This window comes from Trichechus manatus, unplaced genomic scaffold (genome assembly GCF_000243295.1).
Source record: "Trichechus manatus latirostris isolate Lorelei unplaced genomic scaffold, TriManLat1.0 scaffold00009, whole genome shotgun sequence".
Lineage (NCBI taxonomy): Eukaryota > Metazoa > Chordata > Mammalia > Sirenia > Trichechidae > Trichechus > Trichechus manatus.
In genome coordinates, this window is record NW_004443945.1 from 5,852,693 (window position 1) to 5,865,025 (window position 12,333).

General features: G+C 45.3%; 1 protein-coding gene across 5 annotated transcripts in view; it reads left to right on the forward strand.

Moving 5' to 3' along the window:
* SH3GL3 (SH3 domain containing GRB2 like 3, endophilin A3) overlaps nt 1–12,333 on the forward strand; it is a 185,495-nt gene that overhangs the window by 45,101 nt on the left and 128,061 nt on the right. For 2 of the 5 annotated variants that reach the window (XM_023725804.1, XM_023725808.1), the window contains exon 2: nt 6,189–6,333. The exons of the other annotated variants lie outside the window; for them this stretch is intronic. The gene's annotated coding sequence lies outside the window, so the exon portion shown is untranslated. The remainder of the gene's footprint in view (nt 1–6,188; nt 6,334–12,333) is intronic. 5 annotated transcript variants of the gene reach the window in all.

Sequence of the window (12,333 nt, forward strand, 5' to 3'; positions counted from 1 at the left end):
ACTTCCCTATCTGGGTTGATATCCAGTTGCTCTGTCCTATGTTCTGGTCTTGGGTTGTTATCTGATGTTACTGATTTTCTAATCGGAGGACTCCCTTTAGTATTTCTTGTAATTTTGGTTTGGTTTTTGCAAATTTCTTAAACTTCTGTTTATCTGGAAATGCTCTAATTTTGCCGTTATATTTGAGTGACAGTTTTGCTGGATATATAATTCTTGGCTGGCAGTTTTTTTCCTTCAAGACTTTATATATGTCATCCCATTGCCTTCTTGCCTGCATGATTTCTGCTGAGTAGTCTGAGCTTATTCTTATTGACTCTCCTTTGTAGATGACTTTTCGTTTCTCCCTAGCCGCTCTTAAAATTCTCTACTTATCTTTGGTTTGGGCAAGTTTGATTATAATATGTCTTGGTGAGTTTCTTTTGGGATCTACCTTATTTGGGGTTTGATGAGCATCTTGGATAGATATCTTCTCATCTTTCACAATATCAGGGATGTTTTCTTCCAACAAATCTTCAACAATTCTCTCTATGTTTTCTATTATCCCCCCCATTCTGGCACTCCAGTCACTCATAGGTTTTTCCTCTTGATAAAGTCCCACATAATTCTTAGGGTTTCTTCGTTTTTTTAAATCCTTTTATCTGATTTTTCGTCAGATAAGTTGGTGTCAAGTGCTTTATCTTCAATCTCACTAATTCTGGCTTCCATTGCCTCAGTTCTGCTCCTATGACTTTCTATTGAGTTATCTGATTCTGAAATTTTATGGTTAATCTTCTGGATTTCTGAGTGCTGTCTCTGTATGGATTCTTGCAACCTGTTAAATTTGTCACTGTGTTCTTCTGTAATCTTTTTAATTTCCTCTGTTGAGTGGTCTGTGTTTTGCTTAATTTCCTTCCTAATTTCTTGATGAGTTCTGTATATTAATCTTCTGTATTCTGCCTCCAGTAATTCCAAGAAATTTTCCTCCTCTGGAAAATTTCTAGATTCTTTATATTGGGAGCTTGCTGAAGCCAACATGGATTGCCTCTTTATGTGATTTGATATTGACTGTTGTCTCTGAGCCATCAATATGTTATATATTTATTTATTTTATGTTTGCTTACTGTGTCCTAGCTTCTTGTTTTGTTTTGATATGCACCAATAGGCTGCTTGTGTGAGCTAGTTTGATTATTAGCACCTTTGAAGCTCTAACATCAGCAGGTGGTTAGATCTGTTACTAGGTATGTTAGCTCAGGAGGCAGCCCACTCCTCCTGTATGGATTCAGCCCAGGTGCCCAGGTAGATAGTCATCAAGTGTGTGGTATAGGCTCTCAGTTACAGTCCTAGACAGTCATGGGTGATTGGTGTAGGCACAGGCATCTGGCTGCAGCAGGGGGACACACTCTGAGCAAGGCGGGGGCTAACGGCTGCCCCCAAGTGTCCAGGAGGAAGGCGTGCCCCTGTTCCCTAGAGCGCATAGGTGGGTGGGTTTTGCAGCAGAACTATAAGCACCTAATGCTGTTGGCTGTAAGGACTGGGGGGATCCTCTTATTCATGGGCCCCTCTTGCAGGTGGCTAGGTATGTGGGTAGAGCCACCAGTCCTCAGGCCCCGGATGTGGGTAGGTAAAGACCTTGCTTAATGGGCAGAGCAGTATCAAATGTCAAGACCCTGCCACTGCACAGCTGAAACAGTTGAAATTAGACTTAAGGTGTATACCCTGTTGTACTGTGGTAATGAGGGCCTACGCTGTTGACAAGGGCCCACACAAGTCTATGCAGGGGGAAAGGCACTCAGAGTCCGTGGATCCCTTATGCCTGTGCCTGAGTTCCTGGCTTAGGGGAGGCAGCAGTTTATTTTTTCCCCTGTTTGTTAATTTATTCACTCTCCAAGTCAGGGAGAATGGCTCCAGGCATGTGATGGATCCTACTTCTGGCGCAGGGGACTTGTAATTGCTGAAGCTGGTCTGGGACCCAATGCAGAGCAGGGAGAGGGGAGGTAAATGGGAGAGAGGTTTTTCCCTAAGGGGGGTGTTTTTGATCTGCGTGGCGTAAGCCGTATGCAATTACTTATCTTTCGCTGATCCAGGGCTGCTTCTCACTGGTTCTGGGTGGCAGAGTAGACTGTGTGGTGCTGGGTCTCTTCCAGTGCGGAAAACGGGCCTCTAGAGAATGGCTGTTTGCCTGCCTCACTGCTCACCCCCGAACTGATCAGGCCTGAAGGGCTCAGGCTCTCGCCGGGTCAGGACTGGAAACTCCTGGCTACTTCCAAACCATTTCTCCCTCCCCCTGCGACTCAGTCCGGTTCCTCAACCCTGCCTTTGATATTCAGGGCTCCCAGATTGCCAGATATAATTGAATCAGGTCTTTATTGTGAGAAGGTCCACCAGAAGCATCTGACTACAGCGCCGTCTTGGCCCTGCTGCCTGGTGTTTTGGTTTTTATCTGTGAATAGACCTAATGTTGACGCATGGACGTGGCATCACTCGTGATGCCCTCACTGTCCTTGCTGGGGCTGGCGAGCTTCCTTCTTGTGTCTTATGCCAGAGGCTGAGTTGGTGGCACCTCCTACATCACTGTCCTAATCTTAGGCAGGTGTTTTTAGCTGACAGTCTTTCTGTTCTGCTCTCCACCACCATCACCAGTTGCTGTTGAGTCAGCTCTGAGTCAGGGCAACCTCTTGTATGTCAGAGTAGAACTGTGCTCCGTAAGGTTTTCAATGGCTGATTTTTCACAAGTAGATCACCAGGTCTTTCTTCTGAGGTGCCTCTGGGTGGACTTGAACTGCCAACCTTTCAGTTAGCAGTGGAGCACATTAACTGTGTCACCTGGGGTCTCCCTTCTACCCTTGCCGTCCTCTATTTCTCATAAGTGATAAAGTGCATGTTAGTCATGCAGGGCCTGAGGCTGTGCCTGGTCAGTCTTCCAAGGCAGGAGAGAGTACACCTGCCTGCAGGCATTGCTCACAGGTAACGCAGCCACACCCCTCAGGAATGTGGTTAGTCTGGTCCTCTCTCTGCCAAGCTGAGTTTCTCCCTGGGAGCTGTAGATTTAGGGTAGATGAGGAATGAAGTCAATGATAGGACATAGGAACTTGACCTCTTCAGAAAGGGGTTCCCGGCAGTGTTGGGGTGGTTATGTGGTACGGCTTGAACCCCTGGAGGCTTTTGTATAGGAACAGTCTGTGGGGGCAGGATGGTAGCCCTTATGGTGCTGTTTGCATGAGCTAGAAAGAGGAACTTCTTCTCAAGACACTTTATTTCCATGTGTGGGAAAATCGTCGCGCTATACTGGATTTGTTAGGACACTTGACTATTACCTGCTGGAAAACTGTATGATGAACATACAATATATAGACTGGGGCTGTGATGGAAAGGGTGTCCTTTCCATGTGGTGCAGTTGTCACTGCCCCACCTGGCCAGCAGCATGCTGTAACCCCTTTGGGTTTTGTGACCTGAGTGCTCACTAGTCACTAACCAAATATCCAGATTCCTTCCCATCGATAGAAGATCCTTCTGATTTTGGCGTATGGTCAACTCTCATCCTTAGTTTTTCAGACACATTGCTATCCCCCCTTCACCTTTACCAAAAAGCCCCGGTGACGCAGTGGTTAAGCACTCGACTGCTAACCAAAAGGTTAGCAGTTTGAAACCACCAGTGGCTCCATAGGACAAAGATGTAGTATTCTTTTTCTGTAAAGATTATAGCCTTGGAGACCCTATGGGGCAGTTCTCCTCTGTCCTGTAGGGTCGCTATGAGTCGGAATCGACTCGACAGCAGCGGGTTTTCCACCCTTACCACGTATACACTTTTACTAGTTTTCATGGAGACTTGAATATTCAGGTATTGTTAGTCGCCTGCCTCCTGTAACCCAAAAGACCTGTGTTACCTTTTTGACCAAGATCTGGACAGTTCTGAAGCTATGATGCTGTCTGCCAGGTTGAATGGGGTCCTGAGAGTCCAGCCTCACTTCCTTGGCTCAACTGATGCTAGCAGTAAGGAGTGCCTTGTAAACTGCTGTCTGTTTGGCAGTATGAGGAATGCTTCATTTCTTCTGACTGCATTCTCCAGCAGATATTGTGTGTGACTCCCAGGCAATGAGGCTGGTTCCCAGGTGTGACTCTGAGAATCAGGCTCATTATTCTACTTTTTCTAATTATGTTGACAAATACCTACACCGAAAGAAAATTCAAGCAGCACAGTAAAGCTAAAAGAAAAAGAAAAGGGGAAAGATCACCCCAAATTTCTGTTATCCGTTACCTCCACTTCCCTATCCTTGGCCTATTCTGTTTCCACGCTTATCCATTCAATGGAGACCAAAAGGAAAAGAAAAAAAAATCCTGTTACTATCAAGCCAGTTCTGACTCATGGCAACCCCACCATGTTACAGAGTAGAACTGCTCCAGAGGGTTTTCTTGGCTATAATCTTTATGGAGGCAGTTTGCCAGGCCTTGCTTTTGCAGAGCTGCTGGGTAGGTTCGAACCACCAACTTTTAGGTTAACTACTGATGGCAAACACCTTGCACCACCCAGGCTCCTTTTACAGGAGGTTGCAGTTGACTTTTGCAGGATGGTTACTGCTTCCTTTGATGGGGGTAAAGGCCTCTCCCTAACCGCCCCTGTAGCAACTGCTTATCTATTATCTGGTCCATGCCAGCATTTGATAGCCCAAGGGCAACTTTATGTATTTGCAAATTGCATTATTCTTCCATAACTAGAAACTCAAGGTTCCTTTATGTTGAATGGTGAAGTATCCCTGGTTTTAGATCGCAATCAGCCATTGCTGTGTGATCTTGGGAAGACAGCATTATAGTTTTGGAACAGCCTTTGGGGCCGACTTGTGCCTGTTGATGTCTAGCAGGGATTGTCAGAAGAGGATAATAAGGGAGCTGAGCCCTGCCTCTGTGGCCCAGGTATTTTTTGCCAGGAAGAGAGAATAGATTCACTGGGGACAGAATTGTATAGCCCGCAGGGATCTGCTACGAGTTTGGGAAGAGATTGATTATGTGTGGGAACCTTCATGTTGAGGGTTGGGGCCCTCAAGGGGTCTTAGCACCTATGTATTTGGCTCCCTGTCCTCTGTGGATATAAGATCCCTGGGTGGTGCAAATGGTTTGCACAGAACTACTAACCTAAAGGTTGGCAGGTTGACCCACCCAGTGGTATTGTGAAAGAAAGGCCTTGTGACCTGCTTCTGTTAAGATTGCAGCCAAGCAAACCCTATGGAGCAGTTCTATTCTATCACACATGGGGTCACCATGAGTTGAAATTGACTCGACAGCAACGGGAACCTCTGTGGATCTAGGCCAGCTGTCTTCCTTTCGCCGCAGTATGCTATTAACATTGCCACTTTTGTGAATGCTTTGTGCCTGCTTTTGTTGTTTTCAGCTGACCATAATTAGCAGAGCTTTTGCTCTACACACTGCATTTTCCGAGGTGACTCTTATATGTGATCACCGGTGGGTAAAGGACACAAGGACATTGGGGAGTCATAGGATTACTCAGCCTCCACGTGGAGAAGAAGCTAAGGCTGCTGTTTGGGGGTGTCTTCTGGGGATAAAGCTTTGCTTTTTCTGGTGAATGTAATGGGCAGAAAATGTTATTGATAGGCACTGACACCTCTACCAGGGTTTTAAGTGAGGGAGAGGAGGGCATTCTGAAGACATACGGGAAACTTGCTCGACCCTTGGGCCAGAAATGACAGCTGCCTCTATGATGCAGGGGTGGATTAACCAGGAAGCAAGGTATGCACGGGCTTACTTACTAATCTGTAGTGCACAGTTTCACATGGGTTTCACCACGTCTTTGATCTTTGATATAGTGAAAAACAGGTGAAATTCTGTACTACAGATTAGTAAGTAAGCACAAGTAAACCCATGTGTACCTTGCTTATTGGGTAATCCGTCCCTGCTATGATGTCACAAAGTCAGTTTCACTCTATAACCTAGTTTAGCATAACACCAAAACCTGTTGCTGTCCAGTTGATTCTGACTCATAGCAACCCTATAGGACAGAGTAGAACCGCCCCATAGAGTTTCCAAGGAGCGCCTGGTGGATTTGGACTGCTGACCTTTTGGTTAGCAGCCATAGTGCTTAACCACTATACCATCAGGGTTTCCAGCATAACACAGCCATATGCAAAAACTGCCACTGATCTTCTGTCTGGGTGGAAATTCCTCTGGAATCTGTTCACCTGTGATTGCATACTAGCCAGGTGTTTTTGAATTCATAACACCATTTCCCAGCGAGTGTTGTCATCAACATTGAGGATTCTCTTCAATCAGAATATGAATGCATGTATAGTATTATTGCTGGGATAATATGTAAATCAGCTTACCTGGTCTTACCTGGACCTACAGGTAATGAATAGACAAATGTTGGGGGGGCAGGATGTTGAAGAACAATAAACTTTGAAAAACCATTTTCATCAGCACAGAAGTATTGAGACAGCAGACATAGCTGAGGACTTTAGTGGCAAAAGGTGAAAAGCCCTACCTAAGCAGGAAATGATGATTAACTAAGGGTGTTCTGTGTGTTGGGCATTGTCCTAGACCCCGAGGATACAGAGAAAAGTAAGACATAGTACCTTCCCTTGAGAAGTCCCAGTGTACGTATAGGGGGACAGAACTATAAACATATAATTCCATTGTGAGCTGAGAAGTGCTGTGAAAGGATGAAAAGCTGCAGGACCACAGCACTTGGCCACAAGGAATCAAGTTCCGCATATCACTGGGCTGTGTTTGCATCAGGAGTCCCTAGGTAGTGAAAATGGTTAACATACTTGGCTGCTAACTGAAAGGTTCAAGTCCATCGAGGGATGCCTTGGAAGAAAGGCTTTGCAATCTACTTCTGAAAATCAGCCATAGAAAACCCTATGGAGCACAGTTTTGCTCTGACACATTTGGGATCACCATGAGTTGGAGTCAGCTGGGTTTTTTTGGTGTTTGCATCTCAAGGCTTCTTCATGGCATCGTGTGGTTGGACACTGTGTTGGAAGACAAGCAACACCCGTAGTGTCTTTGACGCCTTTAAGAAGAGGTGCAGGCTGGAATATTGTTAGTTTGGAATGATGTTGAGGGAGTTGGCATCACAGAGGAGATCAAGACAAGCTTATTCCCACCAGTGGCCAGTATAGTTCCTGAGCTCACACAGTAAGCATTTCTCAAATGAGTGAATTGGACAACAAGGACTCAAGTTTGGAGAAAGCTTGATGGAGGCAAGTGGAAATGACCTTGGAGAATTAACCAAAATACAATGAAGCTCTTTTCTGAACACCATTGACTGAAGATCTTCAGCTTACATGTATTTTATGATATACTGCATTGGACTAGATTGTTCTCTGAATTTAACTTTAGCATTTCTTCAAGAGCTTTGGCCTGCTTCTTTAGCATGCATCCTGGGTGCCTCACAATGCATGAAGGTGGCCTTTTCTTATCAAATGATGTAGATAAGATTTAGAGGATTTCTCTGCTTTGGAATTTATTGAAGCTAAAGTGTAAACAGATTCAGACGTAGCCAGATTTCCAAGTTGGAAACACACGTGGTGCTTGCTCTCTTTGGAAGGGCGAATTGGTTTGAAAAGGAGCTTGATGTTTAAAGATGCTCTAAGGAGTGGGAATAAATGGCACTTCCAGGGGCTTGTTCCAAGTCACAAGCAAACCCTGCTTGAAATCTTCCAGCAATGCCTTTGAATGCCACAGAGCCTGCCTTGTCCACTTCGTGTTTGCCCAGCTTCCACAGCGTATGGACGAAGTTGCTGTGTTTGGAAATACGCTGAATTAAACCACATAACCAGCCAATAAAAGGGGAGAAGCTTGTTTCAAGCTAGGCAAACCTTGAGTTGTGAAAGCACATATCTCCTGGTAGGATACAGCATCACCTAGGCATTCTTGCCAAAAAATAGAATTTGTGTCTGATCAGTCTTCTAGATCTAGCTATTTAGTTTACAGTAAATATAAAAGATAGGGAACATATTACACAACACCATGGAGATGCAATCTAGAATGTAGAGATCCTATAGGACACATTTCTTTAAGGAAACAGGGAGGGAAAACTGCTGTAGATTAAAAGAGACTTTAAAGAGACTGTGGCAGATGCTGTTGATGCCCCGGCCATATTCTGTCTGCATCTACCTGTACAACTTTCTAGAGGCTGTGTGCTGGGAAAGCCTGAGACTCTACCTGAGGGCTTTTATTTATCCACAGATTATGATTGGCAAGCCGAGCAGAGAGTCAGAGAATTAATGGCTGAGAGTTAATGCCCTGAAAGCAGTCCTCAGCCACAGATGGATGGGGAGTTGGTAGATAAATACCCCCAGCTTCCTCCCACCTTGTGTTGGGATAACTGAAGTGTGTCCCACATTGTCTCCCAGAGTTGCCCAGAGAGATGGCATTCCATTTGCCTCAGTGGTAATGCACCCACTGTTGGCCTCTTTCCCCATCTCATTTCTGTACTCTACTCTCCTACCAGGTTTCCTGAGATCACCTCCCAAATAAACTATTTGCCCTCGGATTATTGCCTCAGGAACTGTTTCTGGAAGCAATTAAGACAGACAAATCAATACAACGCAGTGTGTGGACCTTATTATAATGGCTCCCAGTTCAAACAAGCTGTCTGTAAAAAGGCATTTGTTAGTCTTTTGGGGAAATTTGAGCATTGACTAAATGAGAGATGATATTAAATTGTTTTAAGGTGTGGTAATCAACAGCAGGTTTGGTTCTTGGTTTTGTTAAAAAAGGAGTGCTTATCTCTTCAATATACTGAAGTATTTACAAATGAAATGATATGATGTCTGGTATTTGCTTTAAGATATCCTGTGGGTTAGAGCCCAGGGGGTGGAGGAGAAACAGATGAAACAACATAAGCAGAATGGTGACAGTTGTTAAAGCTGGGCAATGGGTACATGGGGTTCATTACACTGTTCTGTCTACTTTTGTGATATGCTTAAAAATTGTCATAATAGAATGTTAAATGAAAACAAAAAGAAGCACCTGAACACCCTTCTGCTCCCTCTTCCTCTGGAGAAAGACATCATGACAGCCATTCTCATCTGGGGTAGGTCCGCAGCTCTGCGGATGAGTTTTTGGCTTCTCACTTCATGGCTCTCCTCCACGCTGGTAGCCTTCACCTTCCCGTTGCATCTACTCATTCCCATAGCCAGACTATAGACTTTGGCATCACCCAGACCTGCTTCACCTCTGAGAGCCTCTTGCACCTGCTCCCCAATCTATAGCCCCCCGATGCAGTCATAACAATGTGGTCTTGACTGTTGAGTTCCAGGACCATTGGGGTGGGTAGTTGAGGAGGGCTGGGCCTGGGAGCTGGAGGACAGGCCAGGTTATGGGATGGTGGTGGCAACTCTAAGTAGGATGTCTAAGAGGCTGTGATGACTTTGGACTTGGCAGTGCCCAAGGGGTGTTATGGTAGGGGAGCAGCAGAGGGGGAAGTACTGCGATGGTTCTAAGAGGACGAATGGAAGCCTGAACCAAGGGAGGGACCAACAGGGAAGAGTAGGTCTTCTAAGTGAGAGGATTAGGGTTGTTTTCAGGGCATTCGCCAGATGGCCTGGACTTTGCCAGAGGGCAACTGGAGTATAATGAGGAAACTGAAGCAGAAGCCCAATCCTGCATACTGGACACGTGAACAGGGTTTGTTGCTATGTTGTTAGGTGTTGTCAAGTCATCTCTGACACATAGCGACCCTATGTACAACAGAACGAAATGCTGCCCAGTCCTGTGCCATCCTTACAACCATTGCTGTGTTTAAGCCCATTGTTGCAGCATTGTTGCAGCCACTGTGTCATTCCATCTTGCTGAGGGTCTTCCTGTTTTTCGCTGATCCTCTACTTTACCAAGCATGATGTCCTTCTCTGGGGATTTGTCCCTCCTGATAACGCATCCAAAGTACATGAAACGAAGTCTCGCCATCCTCACTTCTAAGGAGCATTCTGACCGTACTTCTTCCAAGACAGACTTGTTCATTCTTCTGGCAGTCCATGGTGTATTGAATATTTTTCACCAACACCATAATTCAAATGTATGAATTCTTCTTCGGTCTTCCTTATTCATTGTCCAGCTTTCACATGCATATGAGGCAATTGAAAACACAATGGCTTGGATCAGATGCACCTTAGTCCTCAAAGTGACATCTTTACTTTTTTACACTTTAAAGAGGTCTTTTGTAGCATATTTGCCCAATGCAGTATATCCTTAGAGTTCTTGACTGCTGCTTCCATGGGCATCGAATGTGGGTCCAAGTAAAATGAAATCCTTGACAGCATCAATCTTTGCTCTGTTTATCATGATGTTGCTTATTGGTCCAGTTAGGGTTAGAATGAGTTTATTGCCCCAGGCTTACCAACTGCATTCCAGGCTTCAGTCAGCCTGATAAATGACAGAGCTTCCGATAGGCTCCGTCACTGGAGCAGTGGGTGGCAGGTGGCCATGGAGAGCCTGCAGTTTGAAGGTCTTTTATATCTGTGTTTTTTGTTGTGAGGTCTCAACTCTTAACACATAAACAGGAACTGGTTTTATTTTTGTCAGTCGTTGCTTTCCACTCTGCTGATGCAAATTCTTCTTTCCTTCTGCTGAGTAGGACCCTTCGGGATACCTTGACCAGAGTCCATAGTGCTCCTGCCAGGCTCAGTTTTTAAAACACTTTCCATTTCTGCAATTATGACTTCATCATGTTTTTTTTTTTTTAATTTTATTTATTTATTTATTTTGTTGTACTTTAAGTGAAAGTTTACAATTCAAGTTAGTCTCTCATACAAGAATTTATACATACATTGTTTTGTGACCCTACTTGCTCTCCCCATACTGTGACAGCACACTCCTCCTTTCCACCCCGGATTTCCCATGTCCATTCAGCCAGCTCCTGACCCTCTCTGCCTTCTCATCTCACCTCCAGACAGGAGCTGCCCATTTAGCCTCATGAATCTACTTGAGCTTAGAAGCACACTCTTCACGACTATCATTTTATATCCCATAGTCCAGTCTAATCTTTGTCTGAAGAGTTGTCTTCAAGAATGGATTTAGTTCTGGGTTGACAGAGAGTCTGGGGGCCATGCTTTCTGGGGTCCCTTCAGTCTCAGTCAGACCATTAAGTCTGGTCTTTTTACTAGAATTTGAGTTCTGTACCCTGCTTTTTTCCTGCTCCATTAGGGACTCTCTGTTGTGTTCCCTGTCAGGGCAGTCATTGGTGGTAGCCGGGCACCATCTAGTTCTTCTGGTCTCAGGCTGATGCAGTCTCTGGTTTATGTGGCCCTAATCATGTTTGTTTTTAAAGCATCAATTTCCAACCCAACTGAAACCTTGTCTCCTCCAGTGTGGCTAGAGGGAGGATCTGGGCTGCTGGCTGAGGAGGGGCTGTGGTCTGGCTCTGAGGCCCTCCTCCCTCTCCCTCCTCTAGCACTTCTTTCCCTGGTCCTAGGGCAGGGAGGACAGCTAGGGTGGGGGCGAGTTCTCTGTCTCTCCCTGGGGATGATGTGAGAGGTCCCTGACCTTGCTCTGGTTCCCCTGGTTCTGTCTGATGCTGGTGGCCTTTCTGATGTGGTGGTTGCCTTGAAAGTGATGTGGAGGAGACCTTGGGGTGTGAGCATCTTCACCCTAGTCCCTCAGTTGCTGAACCCCCTTCCCTCCACAGGGGCAACTGTGGCTCCCCTTGACCCCATCAAACCAAACCCATTGCCGTCAAGTTGATTCTGACTCATAGCAACCCTATAGGACAGAGTAGAACTGCCCCATAGGGTTTCCAAGGCTGTAATCTTTATGGAAGCAGACTGCTACATCTTTCTTCTGCAGAGCGGCTGGTGGGCTCGAACCACCAGCCTTTCAGTTAGCAGCTGAGTGCTTAAGCACTGCGCCACCAGGGATTCTTTTGCCCTCGTTAATGGTGTATAATTCCATCCGCTTCTCTGGTGCTTTGTCCCATTACTTACTCTAGAAGCTGCCTGGAGGGCCCCACAGCTCTTCTGCTGCTTACCCCTTGTGGGGCCAGGGGAACCATGGAGGTCTTCCTTCATACTCTCCAAAGGCCACGGAGACCAGTATTCCTTCCTTGGAGACACCTCCAACATTTACAAGTGATTTTCTTTTCTTCTTTTTTAAAAAATAATTTATTTTCTTGTTGTTGTTGAACATATACACAGCAAAACATATACCAGTTCAACACTTTCTACATGTACAATTCAGTGACATTGATTACGTTCTTAAGTTGTACAAACATTCTCACCCTCATTTACTGAATTATTCTTCCACTGTTAACATAAACTCACTGCCCCCTAAGCCTCCTAACTAACCTTTTGTTGTCAATTTGATTTCCCATATAGATCTTAAAAAAGGGCACAATGCTCAAGGCAG